The sequence below is a fragment of the Pundamilia nyererei genome, unplaced genomic scaffold (assembly GCF_000239375.1).
Source record: "Pundamilia nyererei isolate P.nyererei 1_Seehausen unplaced genomic scaffold, PunNye1.0 scaffold00036, whole genome shotgun sequence".
Lineage (NCBI taxonomy): Eukaryota > Metazoa > Chordata > Actinopteri > Cichliformes > Cichlidae > Pundamilia > Pundamilia nyererei.
The window spans coordinates 3,615,389-3,638,700 of NW_005187437.1; positions in this window are offsets into that span (position 1 = coordinate 3,615,389).

Below are 23,312 nucleotides of genomic sequence, written 5' to 3' on the forward strand. Positions count from 1 at the left end.
CTGAGTCATGAAAGAGTTCTTTTCTTAAAAATGGGCTCAAAAGAAAGTCTAGTTTGAAGGCTTCCAATGGAAATTTGTTTGATTCAAGCTGTTCACACCTTGGCTCATGTGACCGTAACACCACCAACTCCCAGGACAAACTCATAATGGGTTCAGTACCTGGTACTCTCATGACATGTCATCGTGAGCCTTTCAACTCAAGTGCTGAAGACTAACATGTCATGAATGACTGAGAAACAGCATACTGACACTGCTATCTTACTAACAGGAAGAGAAATTTAGAAATCCTCTAATTGTGCTTGTTATACATTCTTGACTGATCATTCATTAGGAACTTGTTATTTATTTATTTTATTGATTATGTAACACTTTGTTTTTTCACTTGGAAGATTGAATGATTCCTCTTGGTTTTCATTCACAAATTCCTTCTGTGCATTACCATGGTTTCTGCGAACAACAAGTCTGAAAAACATGATGACATTGTGACAATGTTCCCCTTCATGCATTTGCTGATTTGACTACAGAGTGGAGAGCCACAGCTAGAGTCAAAGTTTCATCTAGTTGCCCATTTATTGACATAGAGCCACTGTATAACGAGACTCCGAGCCACCAACTGACCGAGAATGACAGCACTGATGGACGAGAGGACTCAGAGCCGTGACCGAGCAGGAAACGCAACAACAAGAACTGCAGATGAGAGCAAAAAGGCTGGGTTAAACGAGACTGGAAACGGCCATAAGGCTGGGCGGATCCACCCAAAAAGTTGATGATTACAAGAATGAATCTTCGAAATAACAGCAACAAAAACAACTGGGTCAGCCAAGTGATCAATAACTAGGATCTCTAACTGCAGTTTTTTATTCTATAGGACTTAGATGAAAAGAGGAAATAAAATCCTTCAGAATGCTCAGAGTTGATTGTAATGTCCAGGAGATAAATGAGAAACAGGAAATTGAGCATGCACAACATGAGCAATTCTGCTTTCTGCATTGCTTATTCCACTTCAATCCCTTCTTTCTTGTTTATTTATTTATTTACTTTTACTTATTTATTTTGTTCTTCGGTGGAATTCTTGGTAGAGAAAGAGAGAAAACGAATCATTTGGTTTTTGGGTCGTGGACAGAATTGTTTGCAGGGAGTTTTCCCACACCGCAAAACACTCCAAGATGTTTTACATTGTCATCACCTAAGGATGGCACTCCCAAACCCCAGTGACTGAGTTCCTCTTCCATGTGTTATTAATTAGTACTGGTACTTGTGCTAATCTCGCTCGAAGAACTGGAATGATTTTGGAATGATTTAAGCCAAATATGTTGCCCACTTTGACCAAATTCCCCAGAAGTCATGCCAGGAAAAAGTTGCTCACATCTACAGTTTTGTGAAGCTGCTTTCAGACTGTCAGCCATGTCTTTCTATAGCTCCCCCGCCAGCGTAGTGGGCACAGTCACGTATGAGGTGCGTCTCCTTTCTTCTTTCCACTTCTGCACACTAAGCAACTTAGCAAAAAAAAGTTATTTTCATAACGTAAACATTTCACTTTGCTTTGAGACACTCTTTTCTTCTCCAGAATGCATATTAAGGCCTCTACGATTGACTGGGAGACTTTGGGTGCTGTTGGCAGGATGTGGTTTGCTGTTAGCTTGCTCAGGTAAGCCATTTATTCCCATTAGTGCTGATTGTGAAATAGTGCTTTATTCTTCTTTTACCTGTCATGGCTGCCAGATGTAGGCCTGTCGCACTCCGCGACGACAACGCTGACAAGAGAGTCAAAGGCATAGCCCCAAGTGTGGAGCTAATTGGTTTTCGTGTGGATTTCTCACTCCATTGGAAAGCACGAGCAACTTATCTTTTAGAAAAACAGATTTTTCCTTCTTTCTTGCTTTCGATTTATTTCAACCTTCCCTGAAGCATTTGCTTATGAAACACATTGCCCTACATCACTTTCTATTAGACCACTTAACACAGAGATAGATTTGAGTTTGTTGAAAGGAATCGTGCACCTTGACCTTAATTATGTAAGACAAAGAAAAACTGCTGTAAAAATAATAGCAGGCTACATTTATTAGGCACAGAGTTAAACTGAAAATGTGTTAGGGCTTTTGTTATTGTTTATAATGGAGAGGTTTTAAGATCAGATACTTAAGCTCTCGTCTGAGATTTTAATTAATTTTGTGTTTTTCTGGGTATGTATGCCAACACTGAGTCACTGCAGTCATGCGAAACTTTATGGATGTATTCGTGTAGGTGGCTGCAGCTGTTTTCCAAACTTATCTGGCTCCAAAATCTTGTCAACATATGCCTTACACATTTTACTTCTCAAATCCAAAAGCGGCTGTGTCCTGGACACTTTAACTGTCCTATTAGCAATTAACTCAGTAACGGAAATAACAGGACTTTAGTGCACCATGGTGATGGGCAAAAGTTCCAAATATGCGCTATTCTGTTCAGAAGATGGAAAAAACAAAAGGATGAAAATAATCAGCAAAAGATGTGTGACCAAGCAGTGGAACTGGCTGTCTTTTATTATAGAGGAAATAAATTTAAGAATGAGATCAAAAGAGAGATGACTGCACCGTGATTCAGTTTAGCGTGAGTACCTGGACATCGTCGGGGCTTTACATTCAGGGCAAGTAGATCTAACTCTTAAATGGGGGACAGCGAGGAGATGAATGGGATTGATTACACCAAAACATTAGATATAACAAACCACTAATCTGATGGTCCATCTGCAGTCGTACATCTTCATTTATCATCCACCTTCCTGTCCGTCAGCACCGTGGCTCAGGGGCAGTCCTGAAGCCAGACAGGGTAAACTCCTTTCTGCATGAGGATTTCATGACTCAGCGCCAAAGCATCCATCAGTCCGTCTATATCTGTTCGAGGGCCTTCCAAAGGTAAGTATAAGCTCCCTAAAGATATCCTGCAGATCTACATTTTCTTAATGAAGTCCTGAATGTCTGGGATTATATGTTTGATGAGATAAAAAGTGCTCTGATTTGGAAACCGGATCAAATTCAGCTGTCTTTGCAAATATGTGTTTTCCGCTTGTGGGCACTTATTAGCTTTCTGCTGTATGCAATCCATTGCATAAGCGTGCATTTTTTTTGCATTATCTGGTTTGCTAATTAACTCAATCTGCTCACTTAAATGCTATTATGAATATCCTGTTATTATTTCGATCCAAATGCAATTTGTGCAGAAGGCTGAGAGGTATCCTACAGTGTGGAAAACAAAAACCTTCTCTAATAATGGAAGGCAGACTTTCAGAAGTTTTGGGTAAGAAAAGGATTCTGACATCTTTATTAAGCAGAAATCTACAAATAACAAGTCACGTACAGTAACCATACACCATAAGTGTTGCTAAAAGGTGCATGTTGGAAAGCTTAGTTATCCCACAAGTGGAAATGAAAACCAGAGTTTTGTAGAGCTGACTAACAGAGGCTTTATTTCCTGAACAGATGGCTAAACTGTTTCCTTTTACCACTAACGCTAACGTGTTCATTAAAACGGTTTTGTGGAGGTCAGGGAGTACCAGGCCTTCTATCTGTTATCAGAAGGTGCAGAGACACATCATCTGCTTCAGAGACACTGGTCCATCAAACTCTCAGGCAATTACACTGAGAGCTGAGAGGTCAGGGAGTAGGGGAGGAAGGAATGAGCCTGCCGGATCAGCTTATCAGATGGCCCGGGAACAGCTGAGGATACTGGCGGCTCTTTTTTCAGAAGTCGAGAGAGTTCAGTGCAGAGTGGGAGAGCAAAGGTCATGAATTGAAGTCTTATTTCACAGATTTCTTTATCGGGGATCTTTTAAAATATTCAGACCCAGCCGCAGAAGGGTGTGACTGTATTAGAATAATTTTAACGCATAAAGTACTCTACGGTGAATCAGCAGGAACCTTTTTACAGACAAGTACAGTACAAATATATGCTCATTGACCACTATATTAGGTACACCTGGTCAACTGCTCGTTAACACATATTTAGTCTGCTAATCACATGGAGGCAACCTATAAAGCTTTTAGGCATATAGACAGGGCCAAGACAACCTGCTGTAGTGTAAACTGAGTATCAGAATGGAAAAATGGTAATTTTCAATTCAATTTTATTTATATAGCGCCAAATACAACAAAAGTCGCCTCAAGGCGCTTTATATTGTACAGTAGATACAGAGAAAAACCCAACAATCACATGACCCCCTATGAGCAAGCACTTTGGCGACAGTGGGAAGGAAAAACTCCCTTTTAACAGGAAGAAACCCCCGGCAGAACCAAGCTCAGGGAGGGGCGGGGCCATCTGCTGCGACCGGTTTGTGTGAGGAAAGGAAAACAGGATAAAGACATGCTGTGGAAGAGAGACAGAGATTAATAACAGTGACTTTATGTGGTTGCTGATGCCAGATGAGCTGGTCTGATTGTTTCATCTGCTGGTTGTCCCACACAACCATTTTTAGGGTGAGAAAATATCCATCAAGTGGCAGTTCTCTAAGCAAAAGTGTGTTGTTAGGCTACGTCTACACTAATCCGGATAACTTTGAAAACAGTGTTTTCGTCCACACTATGGTTTTCAATCGTTTTCATCCACACTGAAAACGCTACGTTCCTGTACTGTGCATGCGCGAAATGTAAGATGATTTGACCTGCGTCCTTTCCGTCGCGGCAAAATGTTGAGAAAAGGTGTCGCGTTTTATCTGGTGCTATCTGAAGCATGTACAAACTGATATTAATCTTTAATAGGCTGTCAAAATTGAGAGCAAACAAAACTGCTGTACAATGCCATCCGCCATCTTAGGCAACGTTCACACTGCAGGCGAAAGCCCTATGCGACCCATATCCGATCATGGTATGACAGTGTGAACGGCACAAATCCGATATTTTCAAATCCGATCTGGGTCACTTTCGTATGTGGTACTGAATCCGATACATATCCGATGTTTTAGAAAGTGACTGCTGTTTGAATGGTTATGTCGCATTAAATCCGTCTTTTATGTCACTGACACAAGACAGACGCCAATTATCAGCGCCGGAGAAGACATCGCAAACGCTTCCTGGCCATCCAGCATAGATGTTAGTGAAACTGTTGGGAAGACAATGTGAACATTTTATTTGTACTGTATAATCTGCAGATTCTGACAGAAATCTGCAACTATCCTTTGAAGCACCGCTCCTCTAAAACAGCAATAAGGATCATTATTAGGTTATTTACATTATTATGTAAATAACAAAATAACTTAAAGCAAAAATTGGGAAACGTAAAGTCTGAAGTCTTTATATTAAGGGCCATCAGTCAAACAATACTGTTTGCTCTGGGTCTAAACAGAGCGCGTTGTGTGTGACGTCTTCTTTTGCGCATGCGAGCCGCTTTGAGCGTTCACACTAGAGAGCGTTTGCTGTCGCATTTTATTTGTAGTGTGAACAAGCAGACAAAAAAATCGGATTTGATCAAAAAATCTGAATTGAGCATTAAGACCTGCAGTATGAAAGTAGCCTTAGTTGAATTGGTCACATGACTGCATCATATGACATCATCGTTTTCAAAAGCCTCCGTTTTCGCAGTCCACACTGCGACGCAAAAACAGCGTTTTCATTCAAATGTATCCGCTTTGGAGACGTTTTCAAAAAGCTCAGTTTTCCTTGACCAAAAATGCCGTCTCAGTGTGGACGGGAAGCCAAAACTGATACGTTTCAAACAAAAACGTATCAGTGTGGACATGGCCTGAGAATTCAGACAAGAATGGCAGGACAGGAAGACAACAGTAAATAACCTTAAATAACCACTTATTACACCCGAGGAATGCATCTCTGAATGCACAACAAATCAAACCTAGAAACTAATGCACTACAGCCACAGAAGACCACACCAGGTGCTACTTCTATCAGCTAATAACAGGAAACGCAAGCTACAGTTTGCATGGACTCACCAAAATTGGACAATTGAAGACTGAAAAAATATTGCCTTGTCTAATGAGTATGACATTTGGTGCGACTCCTATCAACTGTTCAGGCTGTTGGTGTAATAATTAGCCTATATTTTCTTGGAACATTTTAGGGCCCTCAGTTCCTAATGAGCATCATTTTGTAGCTACATATGTCAATCTTTTCATGACCACAGTGTACCCATCTTTTGATGGTTGTCCCAAAGCTCAAATCACTTCAAACTAGTTTCTTGAAAATGACAATAAGTTCAATGTACTCAAATGGCCTCCACAGTCACTACATCTCAATCTAACATAGCAACTTTTTCGGATGCGATGGAACAGGAGATTTGTAGCATGGATGGGAACCCAACAAATCTGCAGCAACTGTGATTCTATCATGTCAATATAGGCGGAAACCTCTGAGGATCGTTTCCAGCACCTTGTTGACTTTCTGGCATGGAGAATTAAGGCAAGAAAGTAAATGGGGGCGGGGGGTCCAAATCAGTACTAATACCTAATAAAGTAGCTGGTGAGCAGACCCAATATTGAGTTTGTCATCTTTCTGCCTCTGGCTCAACCCTCCAAACCTCATCTTCATTTTTTTTCTTTTTTTTTTTTTTAAATCTGTGAACCGGTTATTAGGTCAGCTACCAAGATGCCCCAGACTTTTAAGTTCATTCCCCTAAAGCTGGAATGACAGTTAGTGGCAACTAGCCACATTACTGAGAAAGATGCCAGAATTAAGGGAAGGAGAATTCATTTTCTCAGTAAGAGAAGCTTTTATTGAAATATGAATATGCAAACAATGAGACAGAAATATGAGGTTTCAGCTCACTGACAAATGTCAATAATTCACGATGAGTGGCTTACAGCGAGACCAATCCCTCTAAAAGGCAGTACTATAAAGTAAATATTTTATGAATGTCAAAGCTCAACTCTCTCTTTGTAGTTGTTCACATGAACAGAGACTTCATGTGCTCAAAAGAAAAAAAGGAATAAAAATTCTGGATGTCTGGAAGCGATGAGTCCACATTCCCGGTCACTGAAATCTTTGATCCATTTCTCCCCAGGTTCATCATGTTTGCCATGTCTGTGTTTTACATGGTCATCTATAAGTAAATATGACTTCACTGTCAACTGCACATCACGGGGGTTTCACAGGAGTACTCCACCAAATGCAGCGGATAATAAACCACCAGCTGGGTATCTTACAATGACCTGCACAGACTGAAACCAAATGGTCCTGGCTTTCACTGGGATGCTGTACGGACCAGTGGAAATCCAGCCAATGAAATCCACCACCTGAGCGGCCCGAGGAATGTTTCTCTAAAGCATGGTTCATATCTCCTTCATGTATCTTAAAAAAAAAATCATTTTATATTTATTTTTATGGCACTAGATCCTTTTGCTCTTCCTGCTTGGAGGATGATTTAAAACATGCCATTCTTGTAAAAGCGTTCTTCTTAGAACCCAAATGTGTTTCTGTCCCTTTGAAGATACAATCCTCTCCATATGTAACCGACTCATTCTTAATGTCTGTCTTCACCCATTCACTTTGTCTGCAGTTGATAATGCCCGAAGAGAGCTCAAGGCTGAGAGTATAAACAAGCTTCGTGCATATCTTGCCAGCACTTAATGCATAACATGATCTCCATCTACTAAATGTGCACATTTATCCTGCTAAAATAGTCAAAAATGCAATGACCTGTACTCATTAACTGTAATCTGCGCAACGCCAAAAGGAAAAGGACTGTGTTTATTTTGACTCGAGCAAAACAATCTCCATCGCCATTCCATTCTCCTGCCAGATTAATTGACATAATTGACTTTTGTTTGCAACAGAAGGTAGAAGGCAGACTCCTCGACACCGCCAGCCTGGCAGCCAGAAACAACTGGAGCGCTACGTAGCCGCTTTCTGTGACGAGACAACGAGGCAAGCACTTTGAGTAATTTAGCACGATTTAGTCTATATATCTGTTCAGATCACTTGTAGCAGTGTAGAAATGCTTTGCCCTCCGTGCGCAACAACATAAAGCAAACCAGAGATCTAAAGAGAAATTTTTCTCAAACACTTCCCCCTGCTTTTCAGCTATAGACATTTTTGTCAGGAAGATATGTCAATTATGCGGCGTGGTCTCCATCAACAGCTCAGCACTTCTTTTAAAACATTTTCCCTGCCAGAGTGGCGATCTATCAGCAAAGTGTTGGGTATACAGGACCCCCGTTGACATATATGGGATACTCAAGAGACATCATTCAGCATTTTCTGACTTTCTGACCTCATCTCTCTGACTCTTGTCATTGGCTAACATAAGCCCTGAACCTAGCTTCCTGGGCACACACATACGCTAAGGAAGTGGAAATTACCTGTTAATGCTGTCAATGCTTCAATGCTTCAATGCTTTTTGAAAAGCAGACTGATGAAACCTCCACCACCTCCATTACCCAGCATATTAAGAAGACAAAGAAGTTGTCATTGGGGGTGAGGCGGTTTTATCTCCCCAATGGGGTACTCTAGAAACCAAAATTATGCAAGGTATTAAAATATTAACACTTTTAGCTGCAGAACGACGCTGGCTTAATATACCGACTACAAGCTCGCTTGCGCCATATTTTGTTATTTCTTTCAATAAATCCCTCTGCTCATAAGGAATACCTGATAGCACTGCTTATGGCTTTTATGCACTCGTTTTATAATGCACTGTAAAGAAACACAGCCTTTGTGGTATTAGGAACATCACAGATTCAGTGAGATTAAGAGAAAATGCTTAGAAGTAATCAAGTTCCCTGACTGTATTTTCCCTCGGCCATCTGGTAGCTATTGAACACTGTTTTGGATACTTTGAAAAAGAGCCCATAGCTTACTCATTATACACACACTCGTTCCCTCTCACTGTAGCTCCCTGCCCCTCCTCTATTTGTGGATGTCTCTTATCCTTTCCCTTCTTTTCTTTTTCCCCCTTTTCTTTTGCTGCCTGTGTCTCCCTCACCAGACCAGTTCAGTTAGGAAGATGCATTACTTAATGAGGTAATTGGTCTAATGTCTCTGGGGTACAATGAAAAATGCCACAGTACAGCATGCCATTGTGGTCAAGTTTCAACCTAAAGTCAGACTCTATGAAGCATTTCTGGATGTCAGGATCTTGGCTTGTCATTCACAGCTTCGAGTCTTTTTTTTCTTTTTTTAGGGTTTTTTTTTTCTTTTTTTTCTTTTCTCTTAAATTTAAAAAAAAATCTGGCAATCCTGAGTTTATGGTACTGTGAATGTCAAGGGCAGCGTTTGCCAGCAGCAGCCACTCAGGCATTTTTAACTGGTCAATTTCAATGATTATGGCAACACTGACGGGGCTAAAATGTGCTGCTGTTGAAACGAAATGTTTGCTCCACTGCGGGGGATCATGATTTCTGGTATGTGACCTTGTGGTTGACATGGAACCACAAAAGTAGTGATCCTGTTCCATCTCTCTACAATTTTCCATCCAGCTCCATTTGTTTTTCATTTGGAGAAACAAAACTGTTCACCCTTTTCCTTCTGTGAAAACATGGCATCCCAGAAGGAAGTATCAATCACGGGAACGGCTGTATCGTGACTACATCAATAAACCGTATCAGACACCGGACATCAGAGTTAAAGAAGAGATGACACGAAAAGTTGCAAAGCTCGGCGCTTATCTGTGACAGGCTGTGGAGCACACATAATCATGTAACTTTAGCATATCACACATAGCAGGACGAGAGAGGGTAATGCAGAGAGCTCTGTCGGCCGAAACAGCACCTATGCATGAAACATGAATCTTCTAGTGGGAGGAAATGCAGACAGTGGAAACATTGTCAGTATATGAATCAGCGAATAAGAGTGTGGGAGAGTGAAACTGTTGGTCGAGGCAGTCTTACTATTCTAGTTGAGACAGTTTTTGCACTTAATAATAACCACTTTCTTGTTAGCAAAAAAAAAAAAAAAAATAGGAGCGACTGCATGATTGTGAGAATTACTGCACATCCGACCGGATAATCATATACTCCTGAAAGCTTCTTTTAATCTTATGACAATTTGGATGGGGAACAATGCACTTTTGGAAAATTGTATCATAAATTTTATGTTACCATTTGAGTCTGTTTAAGTGCTCAACAAGAACATCTTAATGACAGATTTAAAGAGCTGAATTCGGTCCTGATTACGGTGACTCTGGTAATTCCATCGTTCTGCTTCCATTAAAGTGATGAGAGAAAAGCAGGTTTCAGTATACTCTCACAGTCCCGGTGGGCCAGTGGCATATACGGTAAGCGCAATGAATTAGAAAAAGTATGCAATCGTTCCCACTATCATAGGATGCCATGAACTCACCATTCCCAGTGGTTAAAGATGAACCCTGATTTAAGGACTGGATTTACAAACAAACTGAGGGGCGCTCTTCGGGTCAGGATGATTAGATTTCAGGACACTGAAAGACAACTCTTTGAAACTACAGAAACTGTTTAAAGAGAAACAAAACGGTTATTGCCTTAATAACCCAAATCTGACCTTTGCCCCTTAAAATTTTGCAAAAAAAAAAACTTCTCTACATATGTCACAATTAAACAAATGCAGTTTTTGCAAATGCAATTTTGAGGCACGAGGCAGCGGGAAACAGTTATGACTAGCTGGTCATTAAGAATTGTTTTTTCTTCTGTATGTTCCCATGATGTAGAAGGTTGTAACTGTCAAAAACCATTGTTAATTCTCATTTTGAAGGACCTGACTGTTGTATTTGATATGCCCTCAGTGCCAGTTTTATTTTGCACAAAGACAATATTCCCACTGCCAACTACAACTCTATTATGCAGTTAAAATATTAGGTCACTATTTGTCTAAAGCTATCATGGAGCTGAAGAAACAAAGGTCCAGTGAATGAGGTGTACAGCAACATGCTCACTTCGTCATGATAATCGGTCTTTTACTGACGTTTTGGAGATTTGCAGAGGTTTTTTGTTTTTGTTTTTTTCTTTTCTTTCTTTTTTTAAAGTTCTAACTTCAGGTTTGGGTCAAGTCGTGTTTTAATATTTGTTTTAATCTGTTCAGAGAACCAGCTGGAGTTTAATATATCAAGATAGACTTGCATGTACTTCATACTACCTCAATTCTCAAAAATTCTTGAAAAACTGTTTAGATCAAGCAGATCAACATCATTGGCAATATTAGATTCAATAGAATACATCACAAATTCCATAGACAAAAAGCAATATGTGGCTGGGTTATTCATAGACTTGACAAAGGCATTTGACACTATAGATCATGATGTATTAATAAGAAAACTGGACCGTTATGGTGTCAGATTGGGTCCGGAGTTATTTAGGTGACAGGAATCAGTTTGTGAAATTAAATGGTGGTTGCTCCTTATGTATGGGCATTGCTTGTGGTGTACCCCAAGGGTCAGTTTAGGGTCCAAAATTCTTCAACTTGTACGTTAACGACATCTGTAAAGTGTCCAAAGTATTAAAAATGGTTCTCTTTGCTGACGATACAAACATTTTTTTCTCTGGCGATGATCTTCAGAATTTATTGGAGGATATGACTAATGAAATAAGTAAAGTGAAGTTCTGGCTTGATAAAACCAAATTATCATTAAATTTGAATAAATCTAAACTTATGTTAATTGGAAATAGTAGTTTAAATACAAATGCAAAGATTCAAATAAATGGTGTTGATATTGAAAGAGTCAGTGAAAATAAATTTCTGGGGGTAATAATAGATGAAAAACTTAACTGGAGAGCTCACGTATATATTCATGCCAAAGTATCACGAAGCATTGCAACACTAAACAAGGCAAAACAGGTATTAGACAGAACATCACTTCATATTCTCTACTGTTCACGGGTTTCACCATATTTAAGCTAGTGTGCAGAGGTCTGGGGCAATAACTATAAAACCACATTAAATTCACTTTTTACTCTTCGAAAAAAAAAGCAATTCGAATCATCCACATTGCAGGTTACAGGAACATACAAACTCTCTATTTTTGCAGTCTGAAATATTGAAAATTGACGATCTAGTGAAATTCCAAAGAGCACAAATTCTATTCAAGGCAAAAAATAAAGAACTGCCAGGTAATATTCAGAGTATGTTTTTTTTTGAAAGAAGGAAGCTTTTGTAACTTCAAAACAGGGAAGGTCCGTACTACAAGAAAAAGCTTTTGTGTTTCTGTTCATGGAGTGAAACTGTGGAACAGTGTGAATATGGAATTAAAGCTATGTCCAAACATAAAACTGTTCAAAAATAGTTATAAAAATATGATCTTCTCTAACTATAAAGAAAATGAAAATATTGAAATTAAGTGAATGTCTCTATTAAAAAAAAAAAAAAATCATGATGTGATATTATAGTATATAGTACATCAAAAATCTGTTCACTATTTTTATTACAAATTGTATCAGTAAGGAAGCTGAGTAAATATAAATTGATAATTTATGGCAAAGGGGTTGGATTAAATAAGTGTTTACTTCTTCTTCCCTTTCAACATGTAAATTAATCAGAACGGTAGCTATATTGAAATGTATTGATTTTTGTATAGTATTTTTTTTCATTTTTATTATTATTATTATTATTATTATAGTCTTTTAATAAATGATAATAAGAAATCAAGTGCACATTTTTTTATTACAGTTTTTATGATTCAGTTGCAAAAAAACGTAATTTGAATACATCTACATGAAATATTTTTCCCATAAAACTGCAGGACATGTCTAAACGTTTTAAATATCACCATAAATCAGATATATTCTTTTATAAATACTGATTTATATATAAAATATTAAATTTGCACTGCCAATCTATAGTAATGTAGCAGTGCATGTATACAGGTAGTCTGACCTCGGTCTCACATCGTGCTTTTTGTTCTGTCACAGAGCTGCGATACATTCTTTTCAACAAGTCAAGACCTCGCTGTCACCGTTTCCTCATTCTGACAGAGGTGGTCGGGGAAGGGGAGAAGATGATTTGCAAGAATCAGAATTTCCGGTTGAGGCCTCAGATGTTTCCCCTTTTTTTTCTTTCTTCTGACACGTTCCATTCAATTTCATGATACCAGCAGGCTGCCACAACAAAGTTAAACAACCATTTTTGGCAAAAGTTTAGGTTTATTTAAAGCCTAATGAAAATATTTTTGTTTTACTGGCAGAAGACAATTAATAGTCACGTCACATTGTACAGCTGAGAGTTAACCGTTAACCGAGTCCATTTCCCTTTTCATTGTTATAGACTTACACGTCTTTTCCATTTATACAGCTGTGATTTACAAGAAAAGCAAAGACTACTTTAGCTCTGTAACCATTTTGCAGCACCAGTCACAGTCCTCTGCAACGTCTGACACTACCATTATTCTAAAGTGAACTCTAACTTTTCAGTGTATAGGAAGAGAGGCTATGATCTGCTATAGAAGATAGAACACATTTTCTGTTTTCTTAGAGTGTGAGTGTTCAGTGTAGGATTACTTAGCTTACTTTTACTGATTTTGTATGCATGATAATCAGGCTCAAAGCCTTTGTTTTCTTTAGGCCAGGTATTAATTGTTTAAAAGCTCATATTAGCCAAAGATTTCTTTTATATTCCTATAGTATTGATGTAGTATTTACATCAATACTAAAGACAAAGCTCGTGGAAGTAATCATAGTTTCAGTGCTCAGCTGCCCTGTGCATGATGCTATTTTTAATTAACTCTTGCCAACCTTTCTGTCTCTGTGTCTTTAAGTCTATCTGTGTCTGTCTCCCTCAGTCGCCTCCAGAGTGACACCAACTAAGGTGACGCCTGCAGGAGCTGAGATACAGCAGAGCTAATGGATTTGTCCCAGGCATCTAAGAGACAACTGAACCCAGCCTCAAACGGGATGAAGCACAAAGGCAGAGAGTTTAAAAGGCAGCCTCCTTAATCTTCATTTGGCCTCAGAAGAGACAAAAAGGAAAAGTGAGCGAACGTCTCACATCTCACCTCATCTACACAACAGCATCCATCCATCATCCATGGCAGCCTAAATCCCCATCCTTCCATTTCCCTAAAGGAGGCGTGTTTATAATGAGGAGAGGATTCTTAAAGTAAAAAGGGGTATTTTTATATAGTCTCGGAGAGGAAAAGCTTTAAAAGAAGCTCACTCCATTCCACCTGAATGACACATTTTACCTGATTTGTGATAAAACTTCAAGCAACATGTGTGTTCTTTTTCATGCATATATACCCAGCTGCTGAGTACAGGCCCAGCTTGGGGTTAGGATTTATAAACATGTGATGGATGACAGACTCAAATATTGTATCAGCTTCAGAACCAGGATCACAGTTGGAACTAAACTTGAGGAAGCTGTGTGATTTATTGTTGATTTATCTATTAATGCTTAAAAAAAAAAGAAAAACAAGAAAAAATTACAAGAAAAAATGCTAAAAAAAAAAAAACAGATTGAACATCGACTGTTGATTCTTCAATATAAATAAAATGTCTAATCTTTTTTTTTAACCTCCTAGGACCTGGCGTTCCATATATGTGGACATCACATTTTGGGTTGTCTAGACCAAAATATTAAATTTTGCTCTACAAGGGCCTGATATCCACTTACAAGGACATTATACTGCCGCTGTTCTATCAGTCTAATTTAAAACGGATGTCCTCATATGTGGATCTCATTTCTTTTCGAAATAAAAATTAGGTAAAAAAAAAAAGGTAATTCTTTGGGACCCGATGAATGTAAAAACAGCCCAAATAGCAAAGAGAAATATTAAATGCATGCCATGAAAGAGTTCAGGTTTTAGGAGGTTAAAGAGGCAGAATCATCTCCGCGCTAAGCAAGAACTTGGAGGACAAGCATGCTGAAGACCAGAGAAAGTTGCCTTGTGGGAAATTAAACTTGAAAAGAAACTATTATCTTTTAGTAAACCAATGAGATGCATATCCCTAAACAAATTGCAACTGAGGACACATTTATACTCCAAAAAAGTGAATCCAGTGGACGTCAGCCAAGCTTAGTTACTGGTCTGTTTTACTTGTTGAACAGTGTGCTGTGTTCTCATCCTGAGGTCTGATTTAATGGTGTCCACACCAATATCAGGATCCTTTTAGAGACTCTTCGGACAGTCCACATTACGAGATGGAAAGGGTGAAAGTGAATGCATTGCAAAGTTAACATTTCTACTAGCAATCCACTAGTTTCTTCTCACACACGTTAATTTCATTAATGTGCATCATTCTCTTAAGAGTAGCACAAAAATGAGCCAGTGTTAGCACGGGTGTCACGGTTGTGTTTCTCTCTGGAAACAGCATCAGTGAGAGGAAGCACAAGAAGAATCAATATGTTTTTGACATAAGGCAAACTTGTCTTATGCAGGGGACAGCGTGCTTTCTCATAGGCTAAGCCAGCCATTCTACAGATACATCTTACAGCTGAGGTGAAACAGAGGATCCAACTACAGGAGGGCCTCATTATTGTAAACTATTCTGCTGTAGAAACTTGATATCAGCACATTAAAAAACAGACATGGATGATGTATCCTGTGTTTGGGGACCCAAATATGGTCCTTATATTTATAGCTCAAAGGAACCTAACAAATCAGATGCCATTCAACAATCTTTTAATAATGAGAGTGTGATCACTCATGAGAAACAAAGAGAAACCGAAGTAATGGGAGCCCTGGTTAAAATTAACAAAAGAGGAAGAAGACCATGATGGGCCATCACATTCAGGCTTCTCCCCTAAACTAGTTTCGGTAAACAAGACTAACAGAAACAAAACTCCCAACTCAGTCTCTACTTATTAAACAAATATGTAGAAGCAAGGGAAAGATAAAGTTAAGACAAAGGGAGGAAGACACCACTTGCCAAACCCCCATTCTTTGTTGAAACCTTTCTCTGGTTTATATTTGTGTAGCGAGCATTCAGCGACCAATCAGCACTGAGAATAAATGTGAGACGTGAGACCGTGGGTTAATAAGGGTGACAATAAAAACACGAGATACAATGGAAAACATCTCAGATCAGTCTGATTGCATTTTGAGAGATATTTCAGTTTGGCTGGAAATAGATCTGATCTCTGTGTGGAGACGTGAGTGATACTGAAATACTACAAACACGTCAGCTCACTGTAAAAAGTAACCTGGCTGCCTGCAGGACACAGTATGCGCTTGTATACACTGTGTTCTTGCATCTTGTTTTGTCCCTTCTTCTATGTTCAGTTCAGTTAAATTGTGCTTTTTTAATCAAGATAACAGTATTACTGAGAATTAGAATTACAGGAAGCTTTTAAGGAAGCTTTGGCATCTCGCTCACAGCTTTGGGTCAGTCACCTGCTATAGTAATGCCCTTGTTCTCTTTAATGCTCCCCCTTTCATTCTAAATAAATGCCAACTATCACAGCCACACAAGAATAAGACATACCTTTCTTCTGTGAAAATTTAACTCAGTTTGCATTAAGTTGTCTGTTCAAAATCTTAGTCAGCTGTTGTTTTTATGACTAATTTAAATACTCTCCTTCCAAATGTTGTCCTCTAAAAGGAAAACTTTAAATAAATATGCAGTACAGCTACAAAACACCAGTGCTGATGCCTTTTATTTGCAAAACTAAGAATGCGCTTCTTTAGTAAATAAATAAGTAAGTAAGTAATTTTCTGACATCAAATGAGGGTTTTGCACCAGTATAAAATCTGGTGTGCTTGTGTGAAAATGATTCACTGGTTCTGAGGTTTAGGGGATGTGAAAAGAGCTGCCAAGCTTGTATTTTGACTTTTACGTGATCTGACCAACTCTTTGTCCCTAAACACCATCAAATTCTAATTTCTGTCTTACTTGTGGCAAATTGTTTGTTATTGTGTTGAAGTTTGCTGCAGTTTACAATGACTGATGTCATTTGCTAGCCATGGTCTAGCACTGATATCCACTGGATATCATTGCAATCAATTTTCATTCATCCTCTGTGGCAATATCAAACCATATGTGACCTTTAATTTCTAACTCAAAGTAGATCACAGTTGTATCTGATTAGAAGCCCATTTTTGTCTACTGAAGACTGACTTACATGCACTTAATACTTTCCTGTGCAGACATTATTGATTTAATGTTAGTGTCAAATCTGTCCAGAATTCACATTTAAGCTGTAGGCGCTTCTTTGATTGTTCAGAAAATCCCTTTAAGACATGAGCAGGGAGGCATCAGGAGACTTGTAAAGCTGTAAGTGAAAACTGAAGCGGCAGGAAATGAAAAGGGGAGTGAAGTAGCCAATCACCCAATATTCCTATCAAAGGTAGGGGGGTTGGGGTGTCAAAGGTGAGGCGTTTCTGCATGGCAAGCACAGCTGTGTGTAATGAAGAGGGTATGAAGCTGTCTAGCATGACCCCTAAAGTCACCGCTTCCACTGGGAGTTACCCATAACACATCTGGGCCTGATTCCCACTAGCAGGCAGGTATCACGGCAGAACAGAAGACCCCCTTCTCTCTTGTTTGTTTGTCATGTATTGACCTCATCCTAACCTCTCTGTGTCCTTCTCATTAGAGCTGTGATTGACAACTCAAAATGCCGACCGCGTCCTGCAATCCCGCGCCAAAAAATGTTAAAAAATAACAAATTACAAGAATCAAACACTTTGAACCCTTGTTTGTACCAGTAACCCCAGCCCACGGTCACTATTACTGAACAAAACGACTGGGTATTATTTATTATCATGTCATGCCACAGCCGCATCATTGCTACCATAGAATTAGTGTTGCATTTCCGATCGATTTTTGATTTTCATTCTTAACGTGAAACCAATCCCAAAGTGTCCGAGACAAAAGACTGATAATTCCTGCTGGAAACTCATGATGAATTGCACGGCTCCCATTTTTCAGATGAGATGGCCTCTGGTCTTAAGACCTTTGACCTCAGGTCACGTCTCAGATTTAGTGTTTTTGAGTGCATCTTGGGGAGAAGTTGATCTGTGGTCCTTGTTGTGCATGTTTTATCTCACATGAGTCTAAATGTGTGTCTCTGTTTGTGTCTGCATGCCTGGATGTGTAACAGATTTGAAGACAATGATTAATTTTATCCTCTCCCATCACCACCCCCAGACCCCCTTTTTTTTCCTCATTAAAGATACATTTTTCATTTGGGTTGATGGTAGAGTGCATGTCCAACTTCTGTCTAGCACAAGACCGAGGATTTCAGAAAGGTAATGGGATACACCCACAGAAGAAGCTAAACTCCATCTGCCAGCACCAGTCAAACCTCAAGCAAATCCATCAACATTCATTGACATTTATTTCCACAAATAAGCACTTTTGAGTATGTATTCAAATGCAAATTTACTTATTGCAGGAAAGTAAACAAAGACACACACACAGCTAGAATAACAAGGGGACATGTATTTATATTTCACAATAGGTCAGTATGTTTTTAGTGCCTGTGCGTGAGTTTGTCAAGTCTCCATCTCCTCGCACCTCATTCTCTGTCTGCTTGTGAATGCAGTGCAAACCAATTTACTAATAGTCACATCTCTCACTTTCCTCTGTGACATTAGCATAATATATTTTATTTATCAAACGGACTGCCATGCATGTTCTTCCCGCCACCTGTTAGCGATGCACTCTCCATGCCACTGAATGCAAACGAGACACTTGCCCCGCACATAATTGAGCAACGCAATGCATCTTCAAAGTACATGCAGCAGATGTTTCTCATCCCCGGAGACTTTATCTGAGAGGAATGGATAAATAAGACATAGATGAACAAATGCAGATGAAGGTGGTGGTGTTGAGGAGTGGATGAAGTATTAAAGAAGAGGGTGAGAAAGAAAGGGAGGATGGGTACCTTATCCTGTCAGGCTGGGGTAAGAAAGAGGGAGAGGAAATAGTGCAGCTTTTACACATACATACATGCTCAGAGTGTGTGAGCATGCATGTGCTAACACTGTGAGGTGAGAAACAAGGATGACTGAAACCTATTAGTTTACCAGAACCCTAAAGTTAATATTTCATCGCTGTCAGATCAGAAAACAGGAGTAAAAAAATATTTACAGGAGAACACTGTGAATTTGGCTTTATTAAAATACAGTTTAAGTGAGCACAGAGAGAAAGAGAGAAGCAACCAGATATTAAATATATAACAGCCTAATCACACTGGCCCAGAGGCCAATGGCCATCTGTCAACCATAGGTCACAAGTCAAAAATGTGTGCTCCGTGTGATCAGCTGGGAGTGGTTGCTGGAAGTTGCTGCTAACGCCTAATTCAAGCAGGCCCACAGACTGGTCAGTGACCCTTTGGCAACCACTGGTTGCTATTGAAAAATGTGTATCCAGCAATGAGATGGTTAAATTGGTCACAGAGAGGTAAAAGGTGCTGCATCAAAAAAATCCTTGTGATTGCTTTAGTTGTTAGCAGGCTGCTGCAGTAGTTTGCATAGAAGATATTAACTTGTCTACACCAAGTGGTAGTGAAGTTGTCAAAAGTGGAACAAAAAACAGAAATGGAGACGGTTTACAGTAAAACTGAAAGTTCATTTACTTTCACTACAGCTAGGAGAGTAGTTAGCAACTGTTTGCAGACAGTTCTGCGACTTCCATGCAGACTATAGTTAATTGTGGCAACCAGGCAGCGACTGAAGCAATCACAAAGACGTTTTTGGTGGAGAACTGTCTTTGAGATACATTTCACCTAGCAACAGCCACCATAACCAGCACCCACTCCATGTTAGGTGGTGAAATACATGTTTCCCTAGCAACCTGAGGTTGTCATGGGGTCTTCAGTCTTTCTAAAATCACATTTCTTGGGTTTTGACCACTTAAAACACAGGTGGGTGTAACAGGATCAATTACAAAAAGACATGCCAGTGCTTATAGAGCAGATAGAGATTCAGTTCAATTCAGTTTTCTTCATACAGCACCAAATCACAGCAGTCACCTCGAGGCACTTAGGTAAAGACCCTACAATGATTGGTGATATCTTATTTTCAAAAAGACTGTATTTTAACAAATGCATTCATAGTACCAGTTGTTCATATGGAACCTGAGAGAGGTGAAATGAATAGAAGTAGAGATAGAAGTTAAAATCATGGCTCCTTAATTGCTTCCAGCTGCCAAATCAATATATAAAATGTATGTATTGTCTACAGAGTTTTACAGAAATGGTTAAACACAGATTGCACGCTCAACTACTTTTAACACACTTGCTTAAAATTGTTTTATAAAGACCTAATTTTCAAAACATTTCCTGCTCTTATGAATTTTTCCTCTGTCACATCTGGATTTTTTCTTAATTTAATAAGTTTGTTTTCATTGAAATTCTAAAAAAAAGAAAGAAAGAAAAAAGAAAGAAAAAAAGCATCTATAATACAGCTTTTGTGTGATTCATAGAGCCAGGGGTTGACATTTTTATGAGCTGCAGTCTGATGGGCCTTTTAGCTGATGCCACAGAGACAATTAAGTCAGCACATGATCCTGCCTGCATACATACTTTTCCCTCATACCTATGATACGTTCATAGTTCAGATGCAAAGTTGTGCTTGCTGTACTTCAGCTTCTAGCTAGCTCTACAGAAAAGGAGTGAGCATAGCTGGATTAACGTTTTTCCCCAACAGTTCAATATATATGACACATAAAGTTTTTAGTTTTGTGCTGTAGAGTGTACAGTACAATGTGTGATAATTTCAGTTTCTGATATAAAGAAAAATATAAGAAAAAGAGGACATATGAGGAAGATGAGACTCTTCTCTAAGGTAAAGGCTGAGCAAATTTAAAGTTTACATGAAATGTTTTAATTCATTTTTTAAGTAAATTAAATGATAATAACTAATTTGACAATAATTTCATACTAGACAGTAAGCACAGGCTTGCAGCGTTGTGGCTCAGTTTGATGAATGTTGCCGGTAAAGTGCAGACTGTGGAATTTCTGGTGCAGTGGTCACTGCCAGAGTAGGTCCTGGGTAGCAGCAGAGACATTAAAAAAGAGAGAGATGGCATTAAATACTGGAATGAAATGTAGATAGAAAGATACTGCTACTAAACCTTATTTGGATGCAGCAAACTTTTGAATCATTTTTTGTGACATTTGACTGTATATTCTGTACAAGACGTTTTCGGGGGGATCTTTTTCTCTTTAATTTAGTTAATGCTTCAAAATAAATGCAAATATTTGTGTTCAGATGCATTTCAATATGGCTTTTAAGTAAAATCGCTTGCTTCTAGACAGATTCCTCACTTTAAATTTAAGCTGATTGTGTTCTTTAATAACCTTTATACTGACTGTGGGTTGGAAAGCAGCCATAAAGGATCGTGTAACACGGCCCTGTATACTGTAAATGTATACAGGGCCCCTGCTGTCCCACTACACCTGAGCTTAGGGTTTGCCCACCTGCCAAATCCTGCTTTGGCTGCATAGCCCGTGCTGTCAGCAAAGATTTTCTTTAAATTTTTTCCAAACAGCTAACTTAGAAGTGGTGTACAGCTTTTGGTTTTGCCACTATATTACCATTTTTGTTTTTTAAATGTCAAACTATTTTCATTATGGGATTGCAGGAATTTGTGCTGACTTAAAAGCATGGGTCTTTTTTTTTTTGTCTCAGCCTATGGCTGTCTGCAACTGCAAACCTTTATCATCTAAAGGAATATTTGATAAAAACAAAATAAACAATCTGTACTTCTTGTTTGCATGTCTGAAATACTTGGTTTGATCTAACTTGTGGATCTCAGTTTGGGGTTTTCTTTTTTTCATAAAGTAAATGTCATCTTCCTCCCTCCAACATTTCTCTGTTGCTTTGAAGAGATATTAAGGGCAGGCTTTTCCTACTGGTGCGTCTCAACAGCATCTTAGAAACTTGCTGGGTGTGTGGAAGGGTAAATTAGCAATTATAAGGATGGTTCACATCTTCTGAGCATGGATGGAGTCAGCAAAATCCTGCTGCCTTTCACTATCTCATTAATGTCGAGCCAGGGATATGGAAACAAACAGAGTCCGGGGATCTCAGTCTACCCTTGGTGAGAATCTAATCAATGATGTGTGCTCTCTCTGTGGATGCTGACGAGGTATTAATGAGCTTCCAATGCCAATGTGAGATAATTATCAGCTTTTGGGAGTGAGAGAAAGAAAAAAAAATAAATATAGAGGAAAGTGGGGAACCAAACATAGAAGGGGATTTTTCTGCAGAGATACACAAAGATCAAAAACTGATATTGCTGCCAGATCGATATTAGCACAAGTAAAATGATCAGAATGTAAAGAGCACCCAACAAGAACCAAACAGCCATCAATTAACTGTCAGCATTAAAGTACACTCAGATCTGTGTAGTTGCCTATTTCATGTTGGCAAGTCACCTACACATAGCTGTAGGTGTAAATGCATGTGTAACCTAACTTTAATATGGTACTGAAGACATTTTTTAGATTGCTCATTAGCAATTCAGTGTAAATAATTTAGTTAAGGTCGGATTTTCCCTACGGATAAATTGAAAATGCTGACTTTTCTTGATATCTTGATATCTTGCTGTCTGGTAAAAATGTCTCTGTAACTGTAACAGCAGTCATCCTGTGGATAACTATCCCATAGACACCCATATAAAAAAGTAATGCTGAAATAAACTGATATTTCAATATACAGTGGTCCCTTGCTATATCGCTCGGTTTACTTTTCGCTGAAGTGCTGTACTGTATGCTTGTGAGTTTTCTCCCCAACAAACACAACAATGTCGACAAAACATGTTGCACCATCAAAGGCACCTGTGGTAGCACCCTCATAAGCCAGAGGAAGATGCTAATAATCGCACAAAAAATTGGACTTCTGGACATGCTAAAGGAAGGTAGAAGTTATCGTATATTTCAGACCATAAGGCGCACCGGATTATAAGGTGCATTAAGCCAAACAAAACAGTCAGATAAGTCAAACGTTACTCAACTCATTCTTCTTTCTTCCTCCACTTCCATACCATTGATTCATTAATGTTGAATTCTCTCGCTCTATTCCCTTGTTCTGGACCTGAAAACTGGGTTTGATCTTTGGTTTCATTCTATAATACTGGACTTATTTTTCTACGAAGGTTTGAACTTTGAGAGTGTGTGAACAAGAGAGAAAAGAGTGAAAATGTTGATGCCTGTCTCAGAAAAGTGTATAAAGTGTGTAGTGAGGGGTTTTACCGCCTTAAAACATCTATAATAATTGTAAAAAATTAAGCGGGCTACTTCACGTATTTCACCTATCGCAGGTTATTTTTGGAACATAACTCCCGCGATAAACGAGGGACCACTGTACACAGAAAAACAATCTACTGACTAACATAGAAAATGTATATGGCTTGTATACAAAAATTATTTTTTAGTAAGACGAGGAGGAGCAATGGGAGAGTAGCATCTGGTGGGAACTGAACTGATTTAACTGATTGAAAACCATAAAAACAACACATAAGAACAGCTTAAATAAACAAATTC